This window comes from Chinchilla lanigera, unplaced genomic scaffold (assembly GCF_000276665.1).
Source record: "Chinchilla lanigera isolate Chin_1 unplaced genomic scaffold, ChiLan1.0 scaffold00006, whole genome shotgun sequence".
Classification (NCBI taxonomy): domain Eukaryota; kingdom Metazoa; phylum Chordata; class Mammalia; order Rodentia; family Chinchillidae; genus Chinchilla; species Chinchilla lanigera.
Window position 1 is genome coordinate 36,402,297 of NW_004955407.1, and position 8,122 is coordinate 36,410,418.

Sequence of the window (8,122 nt, forward strand, 5' to 3'; positions counted from 1 at the left end):
GGGCAAGCAAGCATATGAAAATATGTACATTTTTATTTGAAAAAGTGCAAGTCAAAAAATGCCATCAAAACTGGGTATGGTAGTGCACATCTGTAATCCCAGCATTCAGGAGGCTGAGGCAGGAGGATCATTGTGAGTTTGAGGCCAACCTGGGCTACAAAGTGAGCTCAAGGCCAGTCTGAACTGCATAACGAGATCTTTTAAAAAAAAAAAAAAAAAAAAAAAAAAAAAAAGAAAAGAAAAAAGAAAGAAAAAAGAACAGAAAAAACTGCTGTCGAGTATGATTGTAATGAAAAAGTAAGTTACTACAGAATGTTGGTATGGGTGGGAAGGCGTTGGAACACTCACCCTTTGAATGTAGAAATACTGGTTTGGAAACTAGTCATCTGATAGTCTGTCAAAAAGTTAACATATACTTACCATGTGGCCTAGCAGTTCTACCCCCAGATATATATCCAAGAGGACTGAAAATACGTGTCCCCACACAACCTGTACATGGGCACTTATAGCAGCAATATTCCTAATAGTCAAAAGCTAGAAACAACTCAAATGGCCATCGACCCCTGAGTGCATAAACTCAAGGTGGTATATCCATCCGATGGAATGTTACTCAGCCATGAACAGGAACAATGTGCTGATACGTGCTACAACACGCACGAACCCTGAAAACATTCGAGAAAGAAGCCAGTCTAACAAGGCCAAGACTGTACCATCCCACTTACATGAGATGCTCGGCGCAGGCAAACCCTCCAGACAGGAAGCTGCTGTGTGGTTGCCAGAGGCTTAGGAGATAAAGAAAGGGTTGGGGACTGATGACGAGGGAGTACAGTTTCCTTTTGGGGGCAGTGAAAATATTCCAGAATTTAAGTCACAGCACTATGTGTACAAGTCTGTGAATATGCACTGAATATTATGCCTTTAAAGGGAGAATGTTATGGCTTGTGAGCTATAACTTAGTAAAAATTTTTTTGTAAGAAAAATATGCCTCCCTGATAATTCTGTGCTTCATGGTGATTTTTATATATAAACATCAGGGACATAGAAAAGCAGACAGTTTATCTGAACTGTTTGTGTAAGGCAGTTTCTACCGTCCCAAGCGCAGTCCAGGAAATGTTTTTTTTTAAAAAAAAATTTTTTTTGTTTTTTGTTTTTTTGAGATAGGGTCTCACTATGTAGCTCAGGCTGGACGTGGACTCACTGTACAGCCCAGCCTGGCCTCGAACTCACAGCAGTCCTCCTACCCGAGCCTCCGGAGTGCTGGGATTCCAGGCGTGCATCTCCACAGCCAGCTTCTTAAAGTTTTTTGAGAGGGGCTGGAAGTGTAGCTCCGTGTAGAGCACTGACTCTGTGCCAGGGTTCTGGGCTCAATCCCCAAAACCTCAGTCAATCAGCCCACCCATCAATCAACTGATCAAGTCCTGGCTGAACTGATCAAGAAAAATACAAATTAATAACATTAGAAATGCAAAAGTGTCAACTATAGGCTGTGCAGACAATAAATGATAAGAAAAGAATATAACAATGCCATGCTACAAATCCTATAACTTAGATGAAATGGATAAATAATGAAATAAATGAATTCCTTAAAATACACAAACTACCAAAATTCTTGGCAGGAGAAATAGACAATCTGTGTAGGCCAATATATTAAATAAAGTGAATCAATAATTAATAAACTGAGCCGGGGATATAGCTCAGTGGCACAAGTGCCTGCCTGGCAAGCTCAAGGTCCTGAGTTCAATTCCCAGTATCAAAAAAAAAAAAAATATAGCCAGGCATGGTGGCACAGGCCTGTACTCCCAGCACTCAGGAGGCTGAGGCAGGAGGATCGTTGTGAGTTCCAGGCCAGCCTAAATTGCATAGCGAGACTCTGTCTCAAAAAGACAAAAAAATCCAAAAAAACAAAAATATTGGAATATTTAATAAACTTCCCCCATTAGATACCAGGCCTAGATGGTTTCATCAGTGAGTTTCACTAAACATTTGAGAAAGAATTCCAGTTCTTTAGTCTTTTCCAGAAAACAGGAAATAATTTAAAGCTACAGAATAATACAAACAGCAATGGAAGGAAAAAATTATTAATTTATAGCAAAAATAGAAGGAAAAATTATTAAATTACATAAAAAATTATAAAATTTTACTGAGAAACACTTAAAAGCTCCTAAGTATATGGAAAGGCACATTGTGATAATGATTTGGAGAATTCAATTTTAAGATGTCCTTTTTCTCTTACATTGATTTTTTTTTTGTTCAGTGCAATGCCAATTAAATTCCTCTGTGTGTGTGTGTGTTTGTGAAATGCCAGAAACTGATTCTAAAATTGTAACTGAAATACAAAGGGCTAAAAGAATCCCAAATGCTCTAGGCGTGGTGGTGCATGGTTGTAATCCCAGCACTTAAGAGGCTGAGGCAGGAGGATCACCATGAGTCTGAGGCTAGCCTGGGCTACATCGTGAGCTCAGGGCCAGCCTGAACTACAGAGTGAGACCCCTTCTCAAAAAAACAAAACAGAAAAGTGTCCATGAAAATAAGACTGTAGATCAGTTGGCTTCTTAACTATGTTCCATGAAGTTTAAGAATTCTTAGAAAACCTTAGGACAATATTGCAAAGTAAAAGCAATGTGGAAGTGTCCTCTTTGCAAAGAAACCCCTGCATGTTGAAAGGTTGTGCTAAAGCTTCATAAGATAGCAAACACAGAGCTGAGGAATCTCTAATGATGTGAACAATAAACTACAAGCTGATTAACTGAGCCGGAAAAAAGTGGGTCCAAATGTTGCTCATTTTTATTTCAAAGACATCACAGCCAGGGGCTGGGTATTTAGCTCAGCGGCAAAGCGCCTGCCTGGCAAGAGCAAGGTCGTGAGTTCGGTTCCCAGTACCAGAGAAAAACCAAAACCAAAAAAAAAAAAAAAAGAAAAGAAAAGAAAAGAAAACAAACAGACATCACAGCCAATAGACTGACATGTGCACGCTCGCCTTGTAACTTGAGGTGCTGATGCCACACGTTTCAGGTATGTTTCAGGTATGTGTCAGCATACCTGCTGGGATCACAGGACTGATGACTAGGGAGTACAGTTTCCTTTTGGGGGCAATGAAAATATTCCAGAATTTAAGTCACAGCAATATGTGTACAAGTCTGTGAATATGCACTGAATATTATGCCTTCATCGCTGGGAAGGGGAAGACATGGTATGTTGTTGGACTCGGTGCCCGTTTCTGTGATTAAGCTACATAGGGAACGGGGAGGCTAAATATTCAGTTTCTTGACTTCTCTTGCATTTGTAGGTGGACATATCCCTTAGTTCTGGCCAGTGAAAGAGAGGTCACTATGTCATTCAGGCTGCCCTTGAGCTCACTATGTAGCCCAGGTTGATCTTGAACTTGCAACTATCCTCCTGTCTCAGCCTCCCAGGTGCTGGGATTACAGATATTTGTCACCACACATGGCTAACTGACAAAATTTGTTCAACATTTTACTGGTCTACAAAACATAAAAGTTTGGGTAATGGTCTAAACATTTCACGGGGCTATGGAATTCCTTATAATTACGATACTGTAAAATATTACTCATAGTTTGCCTATTCTTAATTCCAAACTTAATAAAGATTTCCTAAAAAATGTGGGCCTGACATTTTTTTCTTGTAATTAGTATATGTTTGATACATAATAAATACATTTATCATGGGGAGCTGGTACATATATATTGTATCTGGATCATCATTTCTTGATCTCTATTGACTGGTTTTTTCCTGGTTATAGTTCACATCTTCCTGTTTCTTTGCATCTAGAAGTTTTCAGCTGAATGATGGACATTGTGTGTATCACAATGCAGAGGGAGGTTAATTGCCATTTTTTTTTGGTGGGGGACATGGTCTCGCTATGTAGTTCAGACTGAACTTGAACGCACTGTGTAGCCCAGGCTGCCCTTGAACTTAAAGCGATCCTCCTGCCTCAGCCCTGAGTACTAGGATTACAGGTGTGCGTCACCTGTGGATGGCTAATTGCCATTTTTAAAGACTAGTTTGGTAGGCAGTAACTTTACTGGAGTAGTTACCAGGTTGATACTTTTAACCTCTGGGAAATGGGATGAGGAACGTGGAAGGGAAATTTTTTTTCAGGGACTATGAAAACATTTCTCTAAAACTGAATTTTAAATCCTTACTGACTATAACAATGTGTGATTATATGTTCTCATTTTAGCCAAATCTACTAAGTATAACTTAAATCTTTATTTGATTGTCATCATATAATTAATTAAAAAATTGTTGTCATATGCTATTTCTGATTTGTTTCTATCTCTCTCTCTTTGCCTATCTCTCTCTGTCCCTGTCTCTGTCTTTCTCTGTCTCTCTCTCCTTCTGACTCCCTCCCCTCTTTCTTCTCTCTCTCACTGAATCTGTTCTGATGTGGAACATAACTTCAGAGGTTTCTTTTTTAAAACCCAAACCCTTTATAATGTTTATTGATTTCCTATTTGCGTCTCTTCCAAATACAGAAGGCACTGCTTTTTAGAGTTAATATTAAAAGATTCCCTCTACAATTCATGAGCACATAAAGACCTCCTCTTGTACTGGCATTATTTAATATTATTTTGGAAGTTTTGATCAATGAAAAATAAAAATATATGAAGAGAGAAACCGTTATGTGTGTGAAGTGAGCTGCTAACCTAAAAGTCTGAACAAAGCAGCTGAGTGCCCAGCGGAACCAGAAGAACCAGAAGTCATCAAGAATCAGCTGCCAGACAAAGCCCCATACCAGGAGGAAAAATATTTCCTACTTCATTCAAAGTAATCTTTTATGTGCTCACAGGAACCAACTAGAAAATATTCTTAAAAGGAAAAAAAAAAAAAGCTCATTCCCATCAGAAACAAAAAGCTAAAAGTGGAGGGCAGAGCAACTTGGTTGAAGATAACAGTATGTAATGTAGCCAGCATTGTAAGTTCCTATCATCTCCTTTTGAGGACGTGTATCATTTTTGTGTTGTTTTGATTTTTGTCTTCATTGTTGTTTTGTTAGTTTTTTTAATTTTTAAAATTAAAAAAGTTAAAAAATAGTAACATTTCCACAAGTGTTTTTGACTTCCAGCAGGAAAAGTGCTGCCATTACTGAAAGACCCTCCACAGACGTGACCAGGACACGTCTGTTCCCGGGGAGACACTGACGTTCATTCAGCACTCACTACATGGCAGGCCCGGTCCTACTCACGTTATACGCGTTATCATGTTTAATTCTCAAAACAGCTTCGTGACACGGGTGGTATTATTAATGCTGCTTTAAAGAGAAAGACATGAAAGATTCCACAAGTTACCTTTCCAAAGCAGAAAGGTTGAATTTTTAGTGTCAGTCTTTAGAACTATTTGCAGCGCACTGCAGCTTTGTCATTTGTCAGCAAATAGTTATAGACAGAGGCAATAAGAAGCCTACAAGTGGAGAACTCTTTTTTCAGGTTATACATTTTTTCGTTTTAGTTTTTCTTTTCTTTTCTTTTCTTTTTTTTTTTGTCTTTTTCAGACAGGGTCTCACTATGCAGGTCAGGCTGGCCTTGAGCTCACTTTGTAGCCTAGGATGGCCTCAAACTCACAACAATCCTCCTGCCTCAGCCTCCAGAACTCTGGGATTACAGGGTGAGAGCTACCACACCAGGCAAAAAATTTTTTTAAACTTATGTATCAACTAGATAATGTTCAACAGTGGAATAAAGCAAATTCAGTGCATGGTTTGGGGACAGTTGGCTGTCTAGTTGAGGACAGAATAGAACAGACAACCTTTTTGTGCCCAAAATAAAAATAAAATGAATTAAAACTCAAACAATGCAATAGCTGGGCATGGTGGTGCATGCCTGTAATCCCAGCACTTGGGAGGCTGAGGCAGGAGGATGGCTGTGAGTTCGAGGCCAGCCTGTGCTACTAAGTGAGCTCAAGGCCAGCCTGAACTGCATAGTGAGACCCTGTCTCAAAAAGACAAAAAACAAAACAAAGCAAAATAAAACAAAACAAAACAAAAATGCAATAAAAGTTCCAAGAGAAAATAGAGGACAGTAGGTACAAGGGTGGTCTCATTAAGTAAGACATTAAAAGTAGAAGCTATAAAGAAAAAATGTGACTGATTAGGCTCTGTGAAATATTAACCTTCTGTGCTAATGGGTGAGGGAAGACATTCAGCTTCCTTGGTGGGCAGAAAAATGCAAACAAATAAATTGCTATTTTCTTCCTATCAGATTAATAGTAATAAGAAAAGTAAAAACTATCTTGTGTTAGTGAAGACATAAAGATAATCCCTTACTGTTGGTGGAAATGTTCATTGGAACTTATTTTTTTAAATTCATAAAGTTTGGGGCTGGGGATTTAGCTCAGTGGCAAAAGCACCTACCTGGCAAGCACAAGGTCGTGAGTTCGGTTCCCGGTACCGGAGAAAAACGCAAAAAAAAAATAAATAAATAAATAAATAAATTCATAAAGTTTATTGTACATTTTAGGTATACATAATGGTCCCTTTCATCTTAGGGAATTTGCACCTGTACGTGATAGATCATCATGCTTTTTTCTTCTCCCCATTCTCCTCCTCTCCCTTCAAACCCTCTCCCCAGCCCTATTTACAAAATCTTTGTTTCCATTTTTGGAACAGAAGTTTCAGAAGAAAAATGGACATATCTATCAAAACTTTAGTACCCACTCCCTTTCACCTAGTGAGCACACATTTAGGGTAGTAGCTTACACATAAAATATGAGCCCAATACTGACGCAGAGGGTAAAAAGAGGAAGTTTTCTCTTACTTTACCCCAAAGAGTTTTTAAAAACAGATAGATGATAGGTAGGAAGATAGGTAGGTAGGTAGATAGATAGATAGATAGATAGGAGGCATATTGTCTTCTACATACAGATTCATAACTATTACATCTTTTTGGCAAACTGGATCTTCTATCAATATATAGTATTTTCTTTATCCCTTTCTCTTCATACACTTTGTCATTAAATTATATTTCATCTGGTATTCATTTGCCACCTATATTTCTTCTATTTTGCATTTTCCCTTGCTCATCCCTTATTTTCCAGCAATTTTTGTGTCTTATGAACATCCTCATTGTTGTCAGGGTTTGCAAGGGAATAGATTTAATACAGGACACATAATTTATAGGATTATTTTATAATATTCACCCAAAAAGTCAAATGCAGAAGAGTGTAAGAGATCTGTCCATGTGGTAGAGACCCCCAAAAAAATCCAGCTGGAGGCTGGATAGATATGTCACACAGTGGTGCACACCTGTAATCCCAGCACTTGGGAGGCTGAGGCAGGAGGATTGCCATGGGTTCTAAGCCAGCCTGGGCTACAAAGTGAGTTCAAGGTCAGCCAGAACTGCATAGTAAAACCCTGTCTCAAAAAGACAGAAAAATCCAGCTGAGGGCCTGCATCTCATGTCAGTGTCCTGCATGAGTCCAGCTGAAGATCTAGAGCCCATGACAATGTCTCATGCGAGTCGGTATCAGGGATCTGCGCTGGGAAGGCCCAAAGGTCAGTGGTGGAAGCTAGAAAGTCTGTGGCAGCAGGATGAAGGATCTGTGGCAGCAGGCTGAGGGATCTGCACTGGAGCCAGGAAGCGAGGTTCAAGGTAAGGACCAGAACTCTCCTGCCACAGCCATCGTCAGTGACAGGAAGGATCTGAGCTTCTCCAATGATGAGAACAGCTGAATTCATATCAGGAAGGCCATCGTGATAAGCTTCTCCAGGGGAATCAACAGTGCACCATCTTCCCCTCCAGCCCTCTTTCTATGCTGTTGGCAATGATCCTCAGGTAAGCCTTCTACACCCAGCGTCACGCTGACTCAGTTCAGCTGGGGGTTAAAAATTGACCTTTAGTTAATCTACCACAGTCCACCCCTGGTCAACTTGATAGACAGATACATTTCCTTAAACCATAGTCTCCAGTGGCAGATCGTGAAAAGTTAACATGTCTTGATCTATTCAGATTTACATCACCAGTGTTGGGCGTCACTGCACATGCCTGTAATTCCAGCACTCAGGAGGCTGAGGCAGGAGGATTACAAGTTCAAGGCCACCCAGGCCTACCTAGTGAGTTCACTGTCAACCTGAACTACATAAAGAGACACTGTTTCAAAAAAAAAA